This window comes from Oryctolagus cuniculus, chromosome 15 (genome assembly GCF_051225735.1).
Source record: "Oryctolagus cuniculus isolate XC-2025 breed Fujian yellow rabbit chromosome 15, ASM5122573v1, whole genome shotgun sequence".
In the NCBI taxonomy this organism is placed as follows: Eukaryota; Metazoa; Chordata; class Mammalia; order Lagomorpha; family Leporidae; genus Oryctolagus; species Oryctolagus cuniculus.
Genome location: NC_142881.1, coordinates 44,541,605 through 44,566,295, shown reverse-complemented (window position 1 = coordinate 44,566,295; position 24,691 = coordinate 44,541,605). Strand labels below are relative to the sequence as shown.

General features: G+C 40.5%; 1 protein-coding gene across 3 annotated transcripts in view; it reads right to left on the bottom strand.

The window, feature by feature from the left end:
• The window catches only part of PRKG1 (protein kinase cGMP-dependent 1), a 1,368,024-nt gene that overhangs the window by 519,146 nt on the left and 824,187 nt on the right, over positions 1-24,691 (bottom strand).

The window sequence follows — 24,691 nt, the reverse complement described above, 5'->3', positions numbered from 1 at the left end:
CCCCGGGTTTGCTGCTGGTTCTTCCCGGGTTGGCTACTATCCCTTCCACCTCCGTGGAAGGGCTGTTCCCCCTGGCCACATTCCCCACTTCCGCAGGGGAGCGGCACACCGCCGGCCGGCTTTCTCGGGGGCTGCACAGGCATTCCCTCAGATGTTCCCCTTAGATGTTCCTCATAGATGTTCCTGGTGCATGCCGTCTCTCTCCTCCTTTATAGTCCTCCTCCGCCAATCCCAACTCGGCTGCCCACACGCCGAGTACGCTGCTCTCCTCCAATCAGTAGCAAGTCCTACAGTTTATTGGTTGAACTGGAGGCAGCTGTGCGGAAGCTGTTTACTTCTCTCCCAGCGCCATATTGTGGGAGAGCAGATGCATAGAATAAGTCTTAATTCCAGTAACTCAGTCTAGTCCGGTTTGCTCCCCACAGATCCCCCTTTCTTTTTATTTTTGGCGTTGATACGCGCCTGTCTTCGGTGTCCCGCGGCACACACTCTGCTCTACTTGCTAGAGTTGCCACAGGCTCTTACAAGTCCTATCAATCAGGCAAACCGAATCCGGGTCCTCTCTTCGCCATGTTGTGAGGAGGTTTCTAGGCACTGATGCATGCCTGTGTTTGGTGCCCTGCAGTGCATGCTCTACTCTGCTAGAACTGCCTGCAGGTGCTTACAAAACCTATCAGGCAAACCGAATCCAAGCCTTCTCATTGCCGTATTGTGGGGGAGACTTATTAGTGTTGGTTCGTGCCTATCTTCGGTGACCTGCAGCTCATACTCTGGTCGAGCTGCCTGCTGGTGCTTATCGCCTAACTTAATCAGGCAGACCGAATCCAAGCTTTCTCGTTGTCATGTTGTAGGGAGGCCTTTCTATTTCTCTATTTCTCTATCTCCGGGCATTCCTATTTCTCCCATTTTACTTCTATCTTCCAGCATTCCTATTTCTCTCATCTTACTTCTAAACTTCTGTTTCTCTTATCCCCGCAGCTTCCCGCTGCCCGCCCCGAGGCTGCTTCTCGGCGGCTTCCCGGCTGAGCCGCTTCAGCCCGCGCCTCTCTCATCTGCGCAGCTTCCCGGCTTTGCGCGGCTTGGCTTCGCGCGCTCCGCGGTCTCCACGCCCTTCGCGTCTGCACCACAGCCTCGCGCCAGCCCCGTTCCCTATCTATTCACGCCCCGTGCTCTCTCTGCACGCGGCGGCTTCCGCGAGTAACACAGCGTAGCTTACGTGTCCGCCACTAGCATTCAATCTAAGTTCCCCGGGCTAGCCTGGCGAATTCAACCCAGCATACATCTCCGCCCCACAGTTTGGCTTCCCGTCCTTTGCTCCCCGGGCTAATCAGACGGATCCCAATCTGGCTTACGTTTCAGCTTCTGGTTTCAACTTTTCGCCCCCTATTCCCGGGCTAACTTGAGAACCCCAAAGTGGCTTTCGTATCCGCCTCAGCCTGCCCCCCGCGGCTTCAATTTCCCTAACATTTTTCTCTACCCGGTATGTTTCCCCAAACTTTCCTCCAACAATACTCCTCCCTCATTTCTCCTGGCCTCTCCCCACAGTCCGCATCCGAGTCTGTTTGTTCTAGCTTTCACTTTCGCTTTCGACCTTAGAGATTTCTCCCAGCTTCCCCCCGTAGTCCGTAGTCCGTATCTGAGTCTATGCCTAGGCTTTCAATAGCTTCTTCCGGCACCTTTTTCGTCCGGCTTTTCCCTAGGCTGTTTGCTAGTCTCTCTCTCCGATATTTTCCCTAGGCTGTTTGCTAGTCTCTCTCTTCGATATTTTCCCAGTTCTTCCCGTTTCTTCCCTCCTAAGTTTCCCATCCGTCCTAGGTTTCCTATCCGAGTCACGGCACCATTATGTCGCTCCCCCTCTTCGTGGAGGAGCAACACAGGACCCTGCGCTGTTCTTTCGTCTGCTCGGCCCTCCCCGGGTTTGCTGCTGGTTCTTCCCGGGTTGGCTACTATCCCTTCCACCTCCGTGGAAGGGCTGTTCCCCCTGGCCACATTCCCCACTTCCGCAGGGGAGCGGCACACCGCCGGCCAGCTTTCTCGGGGGCTGCACAGGCGTTCCCTCAGATGTTCCCCTTAGATGTTCCTCATAGATGTTCCTGGTGCATGCCGTCTCTCTCCTCCTTTATAGTCCTCCTCCGCCAATCCCAACTCGGCTGCCCACACGCCGAGTACGCTGCTCTCCTCCAATCAGTAGCAAGTCCTACAGTTTATTGGTTGAACTGGAGGCAGCTGTGCGGAAGCTGTTTACTTCTCTCCCAGCGCCATATTGTGGGAGAGCAGATGCATAGAATAAGTCTTAATTCCAGTAACTCAGTCTAGTCCGGTTTGCTCCCCACAATTAGGAGTTATGGGAGGAAGAGATGAACACAGAACCCAGAGGGTGGCTGGTGCAGTGAAACCTTCTCTGTGATAACATAATGATGAATGTGCCATTCCCATGTGCTGAATCCAATAGAATTCACAACACCAGAAGCAAACTTGAACGTAAAATATGGACTTCAGGTGACAATGATCTAACAGTGTGGGTCCCTCAGTTGTGACCCAAGTTCCATCCCCATGAAGGATTTTGATAGTGAGGGAAGTTTTGTGCCTGTGGAAACAAGGAGTACAACAGGAAATCTCTGTGTCGTCTTCTGAATTTTGTTGTGAATCTACAAATGCTAAAAAAACCAAGGTCTATTTAAAATTGAACAATCTAATCATAGAAGCACACAGTGTTACATGATCACGTAAGATGGGCATCCTGTTCTGTGGAGATGAGAGGATGCTGTCTTGGGAGGGAAGAGAGTCTTTCCAGCACTTTCTATATGAGTTACATTCTGTATGAGTCACTTTCTATTGCCAATCTTTATAATGCTTGTAATAATGCATATATTGCCCATTAAGGTAATGATGAAAGACAGCATACAAAATTCACCTAACGTAGCCTATGAAACAGTGGGCCCAAGAAGGTACTTATTACTATCAAGGAGGATAGAGTCCTTCCAGAACTTTCTATGTGTTCTTTCTATGACCAATCTGAATATGACCAATTCAGATTGGTCATAGAAAGTGATTATGAAACACAGTGTATACAGATCACCAAAAGCAGTGGACACAGAAAGGTACTAATTTTTATCTTACTACAGAGCAAATCAGATGATTATTTATCAGTCTACAGCAAAGTTGTACAAATTATAAATTAGTTAATTTATAATTAAACTACATTATTCTACTTGCTCTTTGGGGAATATTAAATGAGCAAATTACAAGATCCATTGGATTAGCATTCTAATACTTGTTTTTAAAAGAATTAACATTCTTTCAGTTAAATTGTCAAGGGGAAAGCCTCCACAAAACATCAAACATCTTTTGTAGCAAAGGGTTTCCAAACACCTAAGATCATGTTTACTCTCACCCCAACATACAGATCCCTGAATTTAAAGGATGTTTTCAACAAAAGTCTTCATTTTGCTTTCTCATTTAAGATTAATGATGTAGTAATTTATACTGTGTTTTTTAAGGTAGTGAAACTAGTCATCAGACCGCCCTTCCCAACCCAACCCCATTACTATCTGGGGACCCTGCAGTTTCTAGAAACTATTCCTGTATTTATGGCTACCTCTTCAATTTTGGGATACAAGCATCGTAGCCAACAAGGTGAGTATGCTAAATTTAATTCTACATAGGCACAACAACAAGGCAAATATGCTGTGGTTCTTCTGAAAAATATATTTAACCAAGATATTTGACATATTTTCCTTAATGTCTAGGTATCTCAGAAAATAGTATTTGTCATTCCTGGAGTATTTTTTTTTTTTTTTTGACAGGCAGAGTGGACAGTGAGAGAGACAGACAGAGAGAAAGGTCTTCCTTTTGCCGTTGGTTCACCCTCCAATGGCCGCCGCCGGTGCGCTGCGGCCGGCGCACCGTGCTGATCTGATGGCAGGAGCCAGGTACTTATCCTGGTCTCCCATGGGGTGCAGGGCCCAAGCACTTGGGCCATCCTCCACTGCACTCCCTGGCCACAGCAGAGAGCTGGCCTGGAAGAGGGGCAACCGGGACAGAATCCGGTGCCCCAACCGGGACTAGAACCCGGTGTGCCGGCGCCGCAAGGTGGAGGATTAGCCTATTGAGCCACAGCGCGGGCCATTCCTGGAGTATTAACCAAGGGTCTGTGAGGACATAAACATCTTGTTGGGGATTATCTAATTTTTTGCTCACAATCCACTGAAATAGACTCAGTATTTTATTGCTATTGTTTCAGTGTGGAGGTCCACTGAGAAACATCAAAAACTTTGCTCAAGGTCACACAATAAGGGTGCAGGTGGGGTTTGAACAAAAACAAAGAAAGGAGCAAGAAAAGAGAAAAAAATATGAGTAAATAAGATAGAGTGATAATGAAGGGAGGAGGGGAAGGAATGGAAAAGAAAAAAATTAAGGGATTGAGCCTCAGCAGTAAAAAAGGAGATGGATGTTCTATGCAGAAAATCACCTACTCCTTTTTGCACCAATCTTGCAATACATATTACACTCACACATTAACAATGTCCCTACAGTAAGGTCTTTCACAGTGGAAGAAACTTATCGTTTTGGAGCGTGCATTTTAAACATCAACATAATTGATGGAAATGAAGTTGAGTCAGCACCTCCTTTTGACCTGAACTACTCTCAAGGGAGAAGCGAAGCAGTCTATGAAGACCTATGGACTATTTTAAACCACTATGGTATTGATAACTAAAATTAAACAAGTTACTGCAAGATAGCTTGGTCACTACCAGGATGGATTTCGCATGAAAGATGAGATTTGAAATTGTATTGCTATAAATCATAGAGTTTAATACTCTCTCCTGGGAGCAGCTCTGTAACACAGGCAGCTTTTCTTGCTACAGAGTAATAGAGTTCCAGTTGCTTAAATAAAAAATTCCTCTGAAACAGATTTCTTTAATTATGTAAAGAAATATGTCATACTGGAATATTCTTCTGGGGGGAAGGTATAAAGATTAAAATGAATATTTTAAGACACTAATATAGCTAGAAATTAAATAAATTTAATACTGGCTCATTGGTAATTTCATTCGCAAAACCAACCAAGCAAACATAAATGTCTTAAAAGGTTTATCTCAGGTTTGTGTATCCCCATCTGCACATAATTTATGAGCTGTTTACGTAGAACATGAAATATGCATCTCATCGCTGTCCCCTGCAGTGCTTTCCACTGACCTTTTTCATGAAAACACTTGTTTAGAAAATCTTTGGGGACAGTTTCCCACACCAAGTAGTTTTTGTGTCAACTGCAATTTTAAAAATTATAACTACTTAAATACGAATGAGTAACATTTTAGAATCCAAGGACTGAGCAATTATCAGTGATTTACTTGATATTCTTTCATATGCAAAACATCCACCCACTTGCAAAAAGAATAAACAAATAAATACATATGTGTGAACAGTAAGCAAACTGTAATTTTTTAAAAAAACTCATATTTCTGAAATTTTATATTCTGTGAGAATTTTAAGTTGAATTTAATTTTTGGTCTTTGAACTTAAATCACTTGGGAAAGAATGGGGGAGATATACTAAGAATTTGGTTGGCCAAAGAAACTAGTTCTACAACATTTAATGAGAATATAGTACAAGGGAAAAAAATGGAAATTCCTCCACCTAATTTCCATGTGTTTAACCTATTTCTGATGGATACTCTGAAGTGAAAAATACAAAACACAATATATCTCATTAGGCAGTGACATTTAAAAAATGTAGAAAATAACACAGAGCCAAAGAAACCGGGGTTTAAATCTGATGTGGCTACTTACTGGCCACACGACCATGAGTAGGTAAATGAAGCTATCTGCACCCATGTACTCAGCTGATAGGCTCTGACCCTCCAACAGGTTTTTAGGAAGAGCTGAGACAAAGTAAAGTGCTTCACACACGTTAACAGCTGAACAAATATTGGCTCTCCTTCCACTTTATTAACAAAGCCTTAGGTAAGAAGACTGTACTATCTTTGCTTTACCCCCATATTCTGCTTACTAAAACAGAGGTTCTTAAACTGGGCTTTATAGATCAGCTTGAGGGTGAATGTGATTTAGCTGTTTAGAAGTAAGGTTTCAGGGCTGGTGGCATGGCACAGCAAGTTAAGCCTCCGCCTGCAATGCCAGTATTCCTTACGAGTGCTGGTTCATGTCCTGGCTGCTCCCTGCTAATGAGCCTAGGAAGACAGTGGAAGATGGCCCAAGTACTTGGGTGCTCCTGCCACCCATATAGGAGACACAGATGAAGCTCCTGGCTCCTGGCTTTGGCCTGGTTCAGCCCCAGCCATTGTGGCCATTTGGGAGTGAAGCAGTGGATGGAAAATAGTCTCTCTCCCTCTCTCTGTAATTCTGCCTTTCAAATAAATAAATAAATAAATAAATCTTTGAGGGAGAGGGAGAACTAAGGCTTTTAGTCAGGAGGCCCCAGCTCTTTGTCACACTAGCTGTATGATAGTTAAATAACTGAGACTACAACATCAATAATCTAAGAGATATAGGAACTGACTGGTTTTGTGGCTCCTGGTATACACATAATAAAGTACAGAGAAACTCTGTAAACTATCTGATATATGATTTAATACAACATTTTGTATATTGGAGTGTGTTGCATGTTCACATATGTGATATATGAGTGTGTGTGTATGTATCAGTGCAACAAAATGATGCTTCAGCAGATGACAGATCACATGCACAATGCTGGTGCCCTGAGATTTCTTTACCTAGTGACACTGTAGCAAGGACATTCTCACAAGGACAAAACTGCCTAAAGACTCATTTCTCAGAACATGTATCTGTGATTAAGTATCACATGATTGTAAATGTCAGCATGAATGCGTCACCTCCCTAAGTTCATGAAAAAATGGAATTAAAAATAAATTTAACTTAGTGCAAAAGAACTTGACATTTAAGCAGAGATTTTAATAATACACATTTTCCTGGCCGGCGCCGCGGCTCACTAAGCTAATCCTCCGCCTTGCGGCGCTGGCACACCCGGTTCTAGTCCCGGTCGGGGTGCCAGATTCTGTCCCGGTTGCTCCTCTTCCAGGCCAGCTCTCTGCTGTGGTCAGGGAGTGCAGTGGAGGATGACCCAAGTCCTTGGGCCCTGCACCCCATGGGAGACCAGGATAAGTACCTGGCTCCTGCCATCGGATCAGCGCGGTGCGCCGGCCGCAGCGCACTAGCCGCGACGACCATTGGAGGGTGAACCAGTGGCAAAGGAAGACCTTTCTCTCTGTCTCTCTGCCTGTCAAAAAAAAAATAATAATACACATTTTCCATGGACTTTCTGAAGATTCCTTATATGTATGAATTTCAATTTTTTTTTGCACCAAACTAATCTTTTTTTTAGATTTATTTTATTTATTTGAAAGAGTTACAGAGAGAGGTAGAGACAGAAAGGTCTTCTTTCCGCTGGTTTACTCCCCGATTGACCACAACGGCCTGAGCTACACCAATCTGAAGCCAGGAGCCAGGAGCTTCTTCCTGGTCTCCCACATGGGTCTCCCAAGTCCTTGGGCCATCTTCTACTGCTTTCCCAGGCCATAGCAGAGCTGGATCAGATGAGGAGCTGCCAGGACTAGAACCAGCGGCCATATGGGATGCTGGCACTTTAGGCCAGGGCTTCAACCCGCTGCGCCACAGCATCAGTACCCAAACTAATCTCTTCATATCATTTCCACAAACTTTCTGGAGTGCCCTTAAATATGTATGGATGTGTGGATATGTGCATACACAGCTTTTATCAGAACTTGAAACAGCGTACAAGTATGTGGGTAGCTATAACTTTTATCAGTACTTTAAATAGAACCATGTGCTGAAACAGATTTAGGAGATTCAATTTTATAGGAAAAAGGTAAATCACATTAAAAAAAAAAAAAAAAAAGCTTGAGGTTTCTTCTTCTGGTTTTGGTCCCTAAACCTCAACATCTCCATAGAGCTCATCACCATGAGCCTGTACACAGAAAGCTCTCATACAAATGCACCAAGTTATAATAGCAACCACAAACTTCCCTTCCCAGAGCATCCCAGATGCACTCTTCAGCAATTATACAAACCAATGCTTTCATGTATCCTGAATTTGACCCAGCATTCTCGTTAAGAAAGATTCCATGGGTCTATGCAAACCTGTGCATACTGACAAGTTAAATTATATATCGATTTGATGAGATTTTTAATCCAAGGATATTTTAAAGAGTCCATCTACATCATATTACAGAGTACATTTTAAGTTATAAAAATGAGATAAAATGTTGGAGGAAGCCAAATGTAGCATAAATCAGGGTAAGTACAGAGAACCAAAGCAACTAACACAGGGCAAATGACCAGGAAAACTACGCAACAGAATAGCATTTCTATGCCAAGGCTTGAATTGTAATTTATGACTGGAACATTCATTTCAGTAAAAACCACTAAGCTATGTATTGAATGAAAAATGATTTTTTTCTCTTGTGGGGTCTGTGGAAAACACAGTGTTTACTAAGTGATGCATCCTCACTCTGCTCATTAATATCACACGCCATAGGAGTCCCCATAAGGAGGAACATTAGACTGGAGATCAAAGGTAGACACCCAGCTAAGTACTTTTTTGACATTTGCTTTCCTTGTGAATCATTCCATAGAACAGAAGAAATGCAGTTTTAGCTACCAAATCTCTTTGCCTACTTAATTTCAAATTAAGCTTTTCAAAGTATTATTAACCTAATGGCCAGCATCCTCTAGCCTTATTTGAGGATATGTTTCCACTAAATGCAATCAATTACTGGAATCATTTTGGCCATAATTATGTTTTTAAGGAAAAGTCTTTCAAATGAAAGGAACAAAAGTAATATAAGCTTTCTGCAAAAAAAAAATAAAAAGAAAGCAAACTTACAAGAAAAATATGATTTAAATCAATAGAAAACAACCAATGCTAAAGATTTTATGTGATTTATAACTTTTCTTCTGTATGTACATATCCACACATTTATACAAACATGAGGAGTCTTCAAAACATTCATGGAAAATGTACATTATGAAAAAACTATGCATGAATTTCAAAAAAATGTTTTCACCAAAATAAACTTACTTTTTAATAGTATTTTTCCACAAACATTGTGAAGCCTCTTTATATATGCATATTCACAAAATTGTTTAATGTGATTGATATGTTTCAATGTGAATTTTTTTATCTAATTCACACAATGATGGCTTTTAATTTCTTTGTCCCATAATGTAAGTACTATTTATTTCTATATTTTTGTCATTTACAATTATTAGAAAAAAAGCAAAACCTGTAATGAATCTTCCTCAATATATATCCCTGCATATTGATCCTCTTAGAATAAAAATTCTCAAAATGGAATTACCACACAAAAGGGCAGGACTATTTTAAAGAGTTTAATACAAATTGCCAAACTGTCTTCTAGAAAGCTTGAGCCAATTTGAAAAGCCAGTCATAGACTTATAAAAGAGCTCACTTCATCAACTCATCTCCAACACTGGATATTATAATTCTTTTTAATATACTATTTATTTTATATTTGGGGATAACTTGAAAAATCAAATGTCAAATCAGTTTGGGGGCCTTTTAAGCCTATGGGAATTTTCTTAGTACTAGTTGGTAAAAAAAAATACTGTAACAGTATATTTGACTTCACAATTTCTAATATTTCTGTTTTTTGGAGAAAGGAAAACCATCCTTAAGACAGTTGCTTGGAACTTGGGACATTACTACAGTTACATGCATATACAGAGTCCCGGGAAAGACCAAAGGTATTTCCACAGGCTGGACAGAGAGAAACCAAGGTCATGAGTTCTGCATCCAATATTCCATGCCTGCTGTTGCCTGAGAAGCTAGGGGTGGACGAACGTTCCCGCAATCCACAAGATAAGTTTGTTCTTCTTATCATACTGCTCTACACACCCATTCTTTATTCTGATGTGAAATCAGGACTTGTACAGCTTACTTATTTGCTGGTGTTATCTGAGACAGTACTAGGGGCTATGGATAGACCTTTCAAACACTGAGATTACAAGTCCAGTGTGGAGTAACAGCAAAAGAGTCTCCAAGGTAACAACAAGAACTGGACAGGCAATTAGAAGGACAGAGGTGAGGCGCCTCTGGGAAATCCTAAAACAATGCGTAAAACTTGAGAAAAGGCAGCGCTCTGTCCACTCCAGTGCCTTTCACCGACAGCTATCTCCCCAGACCCAGAAAACAGAGACGAATTTCTGAAAATGTCCCCAAATACAATCCATTTTTCTTAAGGGGAAGAAGGAGAAAAGGAAGAGCAGGAGGAGTTACTGGGGTAGTAGCCCTTGTCTAACAAGCAGCTGCTGTCCGAGTAACTGCCCCTGTAGCTTCATTTGGCATCTGACTAACGGTGAGAATTAGAGCCGAGTTTCCCAAACAACAGATCCAGATCAACTAAGAACTTTCAGGGCTCTACTGCTGACGGTTCTGCCAAGTGACTGCTGGTGCCATGTCCTTTGCAGCAACACACGTGTTCCTTCATGGTGATTACATCTGCTTTGCAGCATACTGCTTGCTGCTCACATGGTGATTTTTCCTGGGAAATGAAGAAGGGCTCCTTAAATCATACAAACCAACAAACACAAAGCTCTAAGGCATGGCCCTCTGGAATTATTTTGACGGGTCAGTCAGATTTCTTAGAGGCTGTCCAAGATTTCTTGAATGTTCCAGGTTTTCTGCTCAAGAAATTAGTCTATTTAGGAGTGTCTACTGAGAGGTGATCTTTTAAGAGGCATTTTGAAGGAGCTGAAAGTCTTGTACAACAGTATGTTTATTTGGGAAAGGGTGACACAAAGGGATTTCAAATCTTGCCCATTTTTCCCCCATGAAAGCCATCAAATTCATCGCAGATGAAGCCAGCTTACCAAAGTTTATTTGCTATGAGGATTCATCCAAATGGTCAAAAGTGAAAACTTCAAGATTGAAAAAGGCAGTAATTGCCAAGTGGATATAATATGGCATAATTTCTTCTTTTTATTAAAAGGTCTAGGTCAAAGCAATGTGACATGCACATGGTGATCGAAGAATATTTGGAATGTGAAATATCCCACTGAAAGGAACAAATACAGAGGGCAAGAATCCTCTCAATATGGGATTAGAAAGATCACTGGGAGTAATTGTAAATGACTCAAAGAAAAATATGCAGTTTTATATACATACTTCACCTTGTCTCAAACATTTAATTTTAGCTTGCTTTCTACTATGTAGCTTCCCAATAACTCACTGCTTTATTATTTCCAATTTTAAGGGTTTTTTAAAAATATTTATTTTTGTATTTGAAAGGCAGAGTTACAGAGAGAGAGAGAGAGACAGAAAGAGATCTTCCATCCATTGGTTCATTCACTCCCCAGATGGCCACAACAGCCAGCACTAGGCCTGGCTGAAGCCAGGAGCCAGGAGCTTAAGCCAGGTCTCCCACATGAGTGGCAGGGGCCCAAACACTTGGGCCATCTTCCACTGCTTTTTCCCAGGCCATTAGCAGGGAGCTGAATCAGAAGTTGATCAGCCAGGTCTTGAACAGGCATCCCCATGGGATTATCGACTTACACCACAGCACCAACCCCAAATAACTACTTCTTTATTTCATACATGTGTAATATGCTAGACAGCTGAGGCTTGAAAATGTCATTGTTCCTATTCCCTGTCTGTAAGCACAGCCATTGTAGAATTTGAGTGTCAGAGTCTTTCAGGGAGCCTATGTGATACAGAGTTCGAAGCCTTACCCTGCAGGGTTCTGATTCAGTGTGATGAATGTGACCAGGAAACTAACCTCGCCGGACCACCACGGAATGCTTTTCTGCACTGACTTTTCAGAGCCCATTGAGAAGCACTGCTCTAATGAATCATCCCCCAGAACAAACACTGTTGTTTGTGAAAGATCTCCCAGAACAGGGACTCTCCAAACCTTCTGAATCTTCATCCTGTTGATCCTGTAATGGTCAAACACTTTCACTTACATCCAAAATTGTCCACCATAAATGTAAGGCATGGCATAACATTAAGTTTCCGTGAATCACATCACCTGTTGATTTGTGATGCTCCAATACTCTGCTGAATACTGTCTGAGCTAGTTAACCTCACTAAGGCTATTGTGCATTCTAAAGCCAGATTCCACACAATCATTTTCTTTCCTTCCCCAATTCCTTTTAAATCTACCCAGGATACCTGAAAAGGATTTATAAAACATTTTTGGAAAAAAAAAATCAGTATTTGCCTTATAAATGTTATTAGTGCTCATTCCTAGCACCTATTGATTGGAAGACCAATGGCAGATCAGCTCAGATAAAGTTTTAAATTTAGAGAGAATCAACATTTCTTCCAAAATTTCAATATTTATATTGTGGACAAAACATTTGTTTTGCTATTCCACATGTCAATTTGTTTTTGCATGTGGCCTTTATAAATATATATTCTAGCAATATTCTAAAATGTAAAAATATATAGACAAAGGTTTGTATAAAAGAGATAGAAGAATTTTTTAGAACCTTTGGCTAACTCCTGAGAATGTGAAAGCAATAAAAATAGCTAGCACAACACTTAGCTTATAAAAGTTGACAGAAAGCTTCCTAAATAAATTAATAACTAAAAAATCCTGCCTCCAGCTTTATCTAAAGAAGCAATTTGTAATAGTGTCTCTCATGCATATATGTGGGAAATCTGATGTATCTTCCCTGAAGCAGCACAAATCTGCATTTCATGAACAACAACTACCTTTTATATTATACTCTGTGAAATTATATAAAACCTGATTTCAATTTCAGAGATGGTTTTGCTAGGACAATAGTTTAATGCATTTAAAAAAGCTCTGAAGAAAAATCAGCAGTAAAATGCATTTACCTAGAAATGAATCTTATACTTGAGTTAAGCCTGAAATGTAATATATAGACACTTCCTAATTATTAGGTGGTTTATTATCTGTCCCTTTTATCTTCTCTACATCACCTCCACAGTTAGTTTTCCTGGAGGGTTTATAATGTCTACTAAACAGTAAGCAAAAAAAAAAAAAATCAAACAAACAAACAAACAAAAAAAACAATGAAGGGGCTGGTGCTGTGGCATAGCAGGTAAAGCTGCCGCCTACAGTGCTAGCATCCCATATGGGCGCCAGTTCGAGTTCTGGCTGCTTCACTTCCGATCCAGCTCTCTGCTAGGGCCTGGGAAAGCAGTAGAAGACAGCCCAAGTACTTAGGAACCTGCACCTGCGTGAGAGACCCAGAAGAAGCTCCTGGCTCCTGGCTCCTGGCTCCTGGCTCCTGGCTCCTGGCTCCTGACTTTGGATTGGCACAGCTCCAGCTGTTGCAGCCAATTGGAGAGTGAACCAGAGGATGGAAGACCTCTCTTTCTCTGCCTCTCCTTCTGTGTGTAACTCTGATTTTCAAATGAATAAGTAAATCTTTAAAAAAAAATGAAACTAGAGATACCTCAAATTTATTTTTAATACACCTTTACCTCTAAGAAAATAACTGAGGAAGATAAAACAAAGCCATCAGATGTCAGTTTATCTGTAAACTTTAAGAAACCAAATTTTAGTTCTGAAAATATTAAGCCAGAACTTCTTTCTTGCCATTAAGATCATTATTTAAGAATAGTATTACCTGGCTACAACAGTTCAACCTATACCTACATATCTACTTAATTTTTACTTACTCTAGAGGCAGAGTGAGAGAGAAAAGGAAAGTGCTCCCATCTGTTGGTTTGTTCTCCAAATGCCCCCAAAGGCCAAGGCTAGGTCATGGCGAGAGCCAGGGGCTGGGAACTCAATCTAGGTCTTCCATCTGGATGGCAGGGACTCAACTACTTAAGCCACCACTGCTGCCTCCCAGAATCCGCATAGGCAGGAAGTTGAAATCAAGAGCTGAAGCAGAGTCAAACACAGGTGTCTTCACTGGCATCTTAACTGCTAGATTAACACATCTGCCCTGTATTATATATTTGTAAGTTTCAGACACCATTTGAAATCTTCCTGAGATTCAATTCAACTAGTTCCCCATGGTACGGGGTGGGAGTGCTGACTTGCAGTAAACATGCATGCACACAGGCCGATCTCCCCCCACATCCTGATCTGAGCCAGTAAGAATTTTGTGGTTTGGAGAGCCAAGAAGGAGGAGTTATGTGCGGTTTGAAAGTTTCCTATCGATTTTTCATTTCATTGCAATTACATGAGAACCACTTCAAGGAATCTTAACGATTCTGTATTTCCAATAAAAAGTTCTTTTAAATGAAACTTCAGAACAGTTGATGCCACATTTACCATGGAAAATGAACATGAATCAATCACTACTTGGAATCAAGTAGTGCCCGCTCTATAGCAGTATCTGGCAGAACAGAGAAATGGTGCTGGCCCTCAAAAGCTTGAAAATGAAAACAGCTGAACAAAGTAACACACTGTGTAGTGCTATCAACTGAATGTGTTTCCCCAAAATTCTTAAGCTGAAGCCCAACCTCCAATAGGAAATTATGGAGAGGTACAAAGATTTATATGTGTTTGTAAGTGTGAAATCTCATGATGGATTCTTTTAGAATCTCTAAGAGAAACCAAAAAGCTTGCTTTTCTCCTCTCTCTCCACCTTGGAAACACAAATTGAGAATGTGGTGCTCTGCAAGTTAGGAATAGTGTTCTCACTGGTGAGCCAGCTGGTACTGAACTTCCCAGACCCCACAGTTGGGAGTAACAAAATTCTGTCGTTCAAGATACACTATCCATGTTATTTCATTATGGCAGCCCATTCTCTATATAGTAAGAAAAAAAAAAAAAAAACAACAATGTAAAGCAACAGTATGTTTGGTACCAAGGGGGTGAAACAGACTTAAATACCAGAGCAGAGTGCAGAGGGTTTCATCCAAGGGTGACTCAGTTGGCTATGAGCATAAATAGAGAAGAAGGAGAAGGGGCAGTGGGCATTTGGCATAGAGGTTAAGATGCCAGGTGGGACACCTGCATCCCATGTCAGAGTACCTGGATTCAAAAGTCAGCTCTGCTTCCAACTCCAGTTTCCTGATAATGCACACTCTGGGAGCCAGCGGGTGATGTCCTCTAGTAGTCGGATCTCTGCCATCCACATGAGAGAACCCAACTCCTGGCTTTGGTCTGGACCTTCCTGAGCCGTTTCATGTATTGGGGGTGTGAACCAGTTGATGGGAGCTGAGCGTGTATGTGTGTGTGTGTGTTTGTGTGTTTGTGTGTGTCCACATCTCATATCAACGAAAGTTGCAATCTACTTTTAAAAATTACGTTACATAAAATGCAAACAGAAAGGAAATGCATTCCACGTGGGGTTATTGTCATGGGCCAAGAGTCAGGGCTATGGAAATATATCACATGAATCCATTAATTGACTGCACACTCTCTATGAGCCAGGCTCTGTGTCACACACTAAATATTCAACTCTTTTCTTTGTTTTAAAGATTTATTTTATTTATTTGAAAGGCAGAGTCACAGAGAAAGAAGGAGAAAAAGACAGAGAGAGGTCTTCCATCTGCTGGTTCACAACCCAAATGGCTGCAATGGCCAGGGCTAGGCCAAGACAAAGCCACAAGCCAGGAGCTTCTTCCAGGTCTCCCACATGGATGCAGGTACCCATGTGGTATCGGACGTGCAGGGATCAGAAGTGGAGCAGCAGGGACTCCAAATGGTGTGCATATGGGTTGCCAGGGCTGCAGGCAGCAGCTCATTCCACTATGCTACAACGCCGCCAACACCCCAGGTATTCAATTCTTGACAAGACAAGCATAAAACAAGCAAGGAGAATCATTTAGCTCACAGAAAGTTAATTTGAGGAATTAAGATAAAATCATATTGTAGACTGATTACTAGAAAAAGGAAAAGGACAAACAGCTCAAGTACCTGTCTAATAGACATACAAATTTTTTTTTTAATTTGTCCAAATTTCTTTGATTCCCTGAGTTAAGAAAATTCTGTGTGGGAGGAAGTCTAAAATCAGTGAAAATAGCTCTGATGAGAGCAGATTCATGATCCTCTTCACTGCTTGCCACGGTATCTGAAATTCTCTCAAAGAGATTCATTCCTTGTCTTAAGGAACATTCTCTAGTTTAGATTTTAAAATCTGTACTACCTAGAAATGAATTCACAGATCTGACTGCATTTGCCATCTTCCCCATTAATACATAGTAGTATTGCCTCCATCTATTTGGGATAACACATCAAAATCTCTTAGACTGGATGACTTATAAATAAGAGGAGTTTATTTCTCAGAGTTCTAGAGACTGGGAAGTCCAAAGTCATGGTACCTACAAATTTAGCTTCTGGGCAGTGGCTGCTTTCTGATGAAAAGGATGAAAGAGCCTATTTTAAAAGAGCACTCATCTCATTCATGAGGGCTCCTCCCTCCATGACCTAATGATCTCCTCAAAAGTCTTACTTTCTCTTCTTGGGAATTAGGATTTCAATATATGAAATGTGGGGGTACCAAACATTCAGGCCATAGCAAGCAAGAACCAACTTAGTCCATTAATTATCACTTTAGGAGACAGACTGGCTGATAGAAAGATGAAATAAGGAGTATGCCTACATCAACACTATCGGAAGCCCCTAATGACACGTTAGAGTCTGCGGAGAAATTTAGATTCAAGGATCTGTGGACCTCATCCAAAGGTACCCAGGTGGAAATCATACCACATCTTTTGCACAATTCTGCTTCAGTCTAGACCAGATTGACAGTTTTCTTTCTTAAAATGAAAACATTCATAGAGCAGGATTAACCTTTACACTTCACAGAAATTCAAAGCAAAGAAAGCACAAAAGGTAAGCAATTGATGCAACCCGAAGAAAAGCCAGGGCATGAGAATCTCACCTTCCACTTCTGCTTTTGAAATTGTATTTATTTGGGCTGGCGCCACAGCTCACTTGGCTAATCCTCCACCTGCGGTGCCAGCACCCCGGGTTCTAGTCCCAGTTGGGGTGCCAGATTCTGTCCCAGTTGCTCCTCTTCCAGTCTAGCTCTCTGCTGTGGCCTGGGGAGTGCAGTGGAGGATGGCCCAAGTGCTTGGGCCCTGCACCCACGTGGGAGACCAGGAGGAAGCACTTGGCTTCTGGTTTCAGATCAGCGCATTACGCCGGCTGTAGTGGCCAATTTGGGGGTGAACCAATGGAAGGAAGACCTTTCTCTCTGTCTCTCTCTCTCTCACTGTCTAACTCTGCCTGTCAAAAAAAAAAAAAAAAAAAAAAAAGAAAAGAAAGAAAGAAAGAACGAAAGAAAAGAAATTGTATTTATTTGAAAGAGAGAGAGAGAGAGACAGAGACAGAGCCAGAGAGAGATCTTTCATCTACTGGTCCATTCCTCAAATGCCTGCAACAGCTGGGCTGGTCCAGAGCCCAAAACCAGGAACCAGGAACTCAATTCTCCCATGTACAGGGACCCAAGTACTTGAGCCTTCATCACTGCCATCCAGGTTGCACAATAGCACGTAGCTGGATTGAAGTGGAGTTGATACTTGAGCTCAGGGGCTCCAATACAGAATGCTGGCTTTCCAAGCAATGACTTAAAGACTGCACTAAATACAACCCCTTTCCTTTCTTAAACCTTCCAGCATTGAGAGATTCCCTTTCCTGATGATATGAACAGTTCACGCAAAGTTTGATTGAACTGAGTTGTGATGGACCTACAAGACAATATTCCAAATTTTAGTGGAAATGTGTTTTAGAATCTGTTTTATGTTATATAGGAGAGAGCTTTGTCTTGTTTCTGTTCTAAGGGACAGTCCGTTGCCTTGAAGGAAAAGTAAGTTGTGTTAACCAAGTGCTCCTGTGTGCATGAGTATGTAATCAAAAGTACTGGAAAGAATACTTACTTCATTTTGCATTTGATCAATGCTTTTCAAACTTAACATCATTTAAAAATACATAATATTAACAATATCCTTAGAACCATGGGGCAACATGATCTAGATTTTTTTCTAAGAAGCATGCAAAAAGTCCATTTTATTGATTTATCATCTTATTCCCATATAGATTATGAACTTCCTAAAGATGGTTTCACAATGGCATACATGCCTCTGTAACTATACCTAGCTATTATTCCAAGTAATTCATCCAAAGTAAAACAGCTAGTAATTTACAGAGCCAGGGACGGAAGATAAATCTGTCCATGCCACAACAACTACTTTTTAAAAATATGACAGAAAAATAAAGGTAGCTTCGCATACACCATTATGAGGGTACTGGTCCTCCAAAGTGTGACACTGCTGAAAAGAAAGAATTAAGAGCTCAAAAGAGTAGCTTTTGCTGGCATATACAAAGAATGGTCTTTAAGGGGTGATCAAGAGAGAGCAAAGACTGTATGTAAATGAAAAGCAGCTTTAAGAAGGCAAGGGTCACTCTTTCATTCCAATGAATATATCAGAAAAAAGCTGAAACATGAAAAATCAGGGACAGTGGAAATGTTCCATACACTCCCAGGTAAAAGAAGTCAACATCACCACTACTATAACTGCTGGATTTTACAGTAACCATTCATGATTTGTGTGATGACATTTTGCAATTTATCCATTAGATTTTTAGATGCAGAACTTAAGGCTAATTGAATGTATTATTAGATTAAAAACGATACCTTCAAAGACAATCAATGGTTGGATTTTTTTCCAATACATCTATATCTCTTAAGTAAACAGTCCAAAAAGGCCTTATCTTGAGCCCAAACATCCACATGAGGGTAACAACACTACCTTCATATTTGTTATCCAGAGGAGAAGCCTAACACCTAGAAGAAATCCATAGATCCTAACAGTAATTCCAGATCTCATGGATGACCAATATCCCTGTAAGATATTATGGTGAGCTAGAAGATTCGCATTCAATATGCCTCCTTAGTCTCTATTCTTTGAAATATACTTATCTACCACCAGGACCATGGGTTTGAATCCCTAAGACATAACAGTATATTTTTATATCTGTTTCTATAAAACTACTAACTCAAGGAAAATTCTCTTTAATATTTAATATGAAAAAATATTTTTGGAGCTGGTGTTGTAGTGCAACAGGTTAAGCCGCTGACTGTGACACCAGCAGCCCATATTGGAGTGCTGGTTTGAGAACCAGATACTCTATGTATGATCCAGTTCCCAGCTAATGAGCCTAGGAAGGTAGCAGAAGATGGCCTGAGTTCTTGGGCCCCCTGTTCCTGGTTCCTGGCTTTTTCCTGGCCCAGACCTGGCTGTTGTAGATTGTTGGAAAGTGAGCCAACAGATGAAAGAGCTCTCTCCCACACTCTCTGCTGCTCTGCCTTTCAAATAAATAATATTTTTCCAAATGCAATATTTTAATATTCAAATTGTAATGCTATTTGAGCTGAATGAAAATTTTATATCCAGTTTACATCATAGAAAAGCTAGAGCTGGGTAGGCATCTGGTGTAGATGCCTTAGGATTCCCATGTTCCGTATCAGAGTGCCTGGACTCCAATCCTGGCTCCGTTCTTGATTCCAGCTTCATAATGTGTACCCTGAGAAGAAGCAAACGATGACTCAATAGTTGGGACCTGCCACCATGGGTGAGACCTGGCTTCAACCTGGCCCACCCTTAGCTGTTGCAGGCAACTGGGAAGTGAACCAGAGGGTACGACATTTCTCTCTCTCTCTCTCTTCATTTCAAATATAAAAAAAAAAAAAAAATTAAAAGAAACACTAGAGCCATAAAGTCTTTACAGTAAGCAGATATTTGAACAGCTTAATGAGTTATCTAAAGGACAATATTTCCTATGTTATGAGAAATAATCTTTTTTAAGATATAAGGATGTGCATAGTAACAAATACAGAAAAATGTATTTTAAAAAAACAGTCATTCCACATTCAACAGTTTAACACTAATGCAAATAAACAATACTTCCTTTGAAAGCATCAAAATGCCATTTTTTCACTTCATAGTGATAAATGTTTCCCACATCATAGCTGTGCCTTAGGGTTTACACCAGAAAATATATTTTCTACAAAGCTCATTCAAGTAGACTGGCCGGCGGGAAGCCACGTGGAAACCCATTTACACAGCCAGACACTTTGAAATACATAGAATACTCAGCTGGACACTTATTCCTTAACAACAACAACAACAACAAGGATAACCATAATTTCTACCATAACAAAAAGGAAGGCACAGGCTCCACTGATAGTTAAGAGAGGTTGACTGAAAGTTAAGATCTCAGTAGAAGGGTTATTTTAAAACTTAAAAAATGTAATTAAAGACAGAAAGAATTAAGACAAAGAAGTCTCCATCAACGCAGGAGTACCCAGCAAATGCTTTGTGTTACGAAGACATAATTGTTGAAATAATAGGTTCCCATAGATCCTCTTCATAATCTCTCTGATTTCACCTCCAAGACAGTATTTCTGGAAACACCAGTAATATATTTACTAAATGAATAACTTATTTCAGAGAAGAAAAACTAACGACTGAAAACTTCTCTCTAAGCAACCATATGAGTAAAGAAACATTGATACTCTAATTATCTGAGACAGAGTTTTAACCCTGAAGCTTCAACTTCTCTCAATCACCATCATGTTTACTGCCAGACAATGACAGTTGAAACAAAACGAAACTACATTATATGCAAGGTAAGCACTCAACAGAACAAACCAATGTGAGCACCAACACTGGAAGTCAGACTATGATTCGCGAAACATGTATGGCATGTTAAACAAAAGTCAACTGGCTGAATGAAACGCGCACACTGCAGAAGAGCCGCCGAGGTGGGGTAGGCATCCTTCAGGCTGTGCTCTGCAAGGCTTTAGGTGATGCTGGAAGAAAAGCATGATGGACCAACCAGAGAAGATTCTGACCTTGTCTCAGCCACATGAGTCTCGTTCTTTATCAATTTTATATATTGAGCTTCCAAGTAAAGCCTTTGTTTGTAGAAAGTATACTAATAACATTAAAATGAAAACCATTATTTTAGTTTTAAGACTCTAGAAAGGTGTTTACAATATATTAAGTGACAAAAGGTAACTATAAAACTAGTTCATCTCATTTTTATTATACACATACACAGATAATGACTAAAATGATTACAACTGGTTACTTTATTTATAATAAAAGGGATAATTGGTGATAAGTATATGTCACTTTATATCACAGCTTCCTATACTGAACAAGTATTTTTTAACGTACCTTTGTTTTTAAAAGTTTAGACAGGGCTAATGTATGGCACAGCAGGTTAAACCACTGTTTGTGACACCAGCATCCCATATCAGAGCAGCAATTTGAGTCCTGGCTGCCCTTCTTCCCATCCAGGCCTCTGTTAATGCATCTGAGAAAGAAGCAGAAGGTGGCCCACGTACACAAGCACCTGCCCCCACATGGGAACCCCAGATAGAGTTTTAAATTCCTAGCTTCAGCCTGGCCCAGCCCTGGGCCATGGCAGCCATGTGGACAGTAAACTGGGGGATAGAAGATCTCTTTCTCTTCCCCACCACTCCACCGTGTTGTTCTACCTTTCAAACAAAATAAATAAGCCCTTTATTTTTGAAAAGATAAAAAAAGTTTATACATGACGCTAGAATAGTTGCAAAATTTTTCTCTTTCTTGCCATTAGTAGACTGTTAAGAAAAAACTGAGGTAATAGGCTCTTAACATGTATGTATACATACATATAGCCCCATGCCACCCATGTAGGTGACTCGGAAGAAGCTTCTGGTTTGGGGCTTCATCCTGGCCGAGCCCAGGCCAATATGGGCTGGGAAAATCTCTCTTTCTCTCTGTGCAAGTGTATGTTTGTGTATGTTTCTCCCTCTCTCTATAACTCTGCCTTTCAAATAAATAAATGAATTTTTTAAAAAAAAAAAAATTGTACTTAAGAAAGCTAATGTGTGAAAATACAAATCTATTATTTCAGAATCCATTAATCTGCAATAAAGAACTCTAGTGAAATAAATAAATGAATGGATAGCTAAAACAAAACAAAACAAAACTCTCAAGATTCTACTTAACCACAAATGTGAAGTTAAATTTGACAAAGTTGGCTTACATTTCTACCCAAAGACAGCTATAAATCTGATCAACTGTACAAAAAACTACTTAGGTTATAAGGCAAGATATTGGCTGGGATATTTCTGAATTTGTTTTGTTGTTGTTTTCATTTTTCACAACAAATCTTCAACTTCCAATGACTTAGATTTAAACTGCTAAGAGGATTGCTTCCCAGGAGAGACAGTGAGAAGATTTGCCTTCCAACCCTATTTCAACCCTAAATAACCGCTTTACTGCTATCAGTGACAGATAATACAAGGCAGTAAGGGTCTGTGAGCCATCCTTTCTCTAGACGGTTAGTACTGGAGAAGCATGTGAAACTGAGCCATCCTCCCCATAAGTGCCCAGGGTCAATACACAGGTTAACAGGTGAGTGGCTTCTGGATGGACCCAGTGGCTTGAAATCTCAGAGCCAAGAAGGATCTGAAAATCAGTTCACAAATTTAAAATCCACGAACTCAATACATATCAAATTAGCTCTTAATCCATATTTGGAAAAGACAGAGATCAGCGTCAGCAACTGATGAATTTTTTTTTCTTTTTTCTCTCATTATTTTTATAGAGTTGCGACTTTATTGCCAAGTGTAACTGAGAGGGCTAACATTGCAAGGTGAATGCCTCATCATACCAGTGCCCGTGGGAAGCCAGGACATTGTCATCTAATTCAGCGTGTCTTTCCTGGTGGCAATGGGAGGGACTCAAGCATTCTGCACATTTGCCGGTGGCTGACCTAAACTAGCACAAAATGCAAGGCTAACACTTGTATGTTTTAAATACTTACTTGGATTTAATGTGGAGCTAACCTAAAAGTCACTTTTAAGATGGATTTGAATGACAAAGGGCAGTGACAGTGACCATTTTGCATGGCATATTACTTCTGCAAATCTGGCTGGGAATCCAAATAGCACTGATGATATTGATTAATATCAGCTGGTGACAAATTAAGGCAACAAACAAATGATATATCACATAAGGTAAGGAGCCCTATTTTTGTTCTGAATGCAGGAAGATCTGGGTTCTAACCACATTCGCCTGGGTCCTTTTTAACTCAATCTTGGTACACTTCTCCATCACCCTGTGTAAAATAAACTTAAGCTACCCATTGGGTAAGTAGTTGTTGAAGAAAGTAAATGAAAAGCAGCTAGCACATGATGGATATGAGCACGTTAATTGCCTGCTTGCCACTGAATGACAGATGAACTGTACTCCCAGAGCAAAAGCAGCAACAGGAGCAGAAGAGAAGTCCAGGACCCAACGAGATGGAAAACTGAGGTTTGCCCGCCACTTACAGAGCTAGCTCCAAATCAATGCCAGGGACCAGGCTAGAGCAGGAAAGAGTCACTGAGTAATACTTTCACTGGGGAGTCAGAGTCATATGCAAAGTAAGGGAAGAGTCAAGAACCTGGAGAATGGACAAAATCAGACAGTCAGAGCGCATGGTCCAAAGAATGGAAGGAGATAATGGCTGTGTGAGGTCAAAAAGGATTTCTCATCCACGGTTAGAGGGTTCCTTTTACAATAAGCCTAGGGGTTCACAAGAACACTGAGAATCCTTAATGATCAAAATAGCAAAATAAGGGTGTTAAACGACAAATTCAGAGAATATTCATGGACCTCATGGAAAGCAACCCTTACCATGCTGCTCACTAAAGGAAACAACTCACAGGTTTTAAACTTACTTTAAGACAATCTGTCTTAAAGTTTACAGCTCATATTTCAAAGACCATTAATTGAAACAGTTAACCTGTGCTAGTATATTCTGAAAAATATGCTTGTGTACCACGTGGTTTAAAAACTCAAAGCTCTCAGCAAACATTCATTAAAGGCTTCTCCTATTTTAAAGCACTGGGGTCTCCAAATGGAATCTAAACCCAGGTAACTTCTACACTCTTTAACCATACGCCCATCAGTTTAAAGATCAGGCCAGTCATTCTCCAGAAAACTGACTATACTGAGAGAAATCAAATATCATCGAACAGATCATCTTAGTTGTGCCTGACGTGTATAGACAGAGCACCTTTGCTTTTCAAATTTTGGAGACAGTACTGTCACACTTGACAAATATGAAGAGACTACCTAAAATGTTTTTGTGCTTGAATTTTTAAGAAAAAAAAAAGGCATTCAACAGCAAAGGATATTTTACACTCCCAAATATTAGAATCTAGAAATTCTCATGTTCTCAAAAGAGCTGGGATAAAGACCAGAATTTCACGGTGTGTGGATTATAATCACCATACAACAACATCTTAAATATTTCCTTCCATAAAATTGTTTCTGCATTCTACCAAGCTTTTTTAAACTGTATATACATTGACTGTATTCATGTATTGGTCAGGGATAGCGGTACTATCTCAAAAATACATCACAGCTTCACCAGGAGTAGAACTGCCAGATAAAATACAGGACAGCAGATTAAATTAGATTAGATAAGAAACAAACTAGGAAATATGCCATATTACCAATAACTTAATATTTGAATATAGATATATATCACTGCTAATATAATTAAGCACCAAAATTATGAATTATATGCTGGCAAGTACTAATAGTCTTAGTATCACTGGTTTCTGTCATTCAAATAACAGACACAGGTCTCTAATGTAGCTAGTTCAGAATACATCTCAGTGTTAGTGTTTTGCAGTAATACATAAAGGGCACATTACAGACAGAGTGAAATCAAAGAATGCAAAAAGTT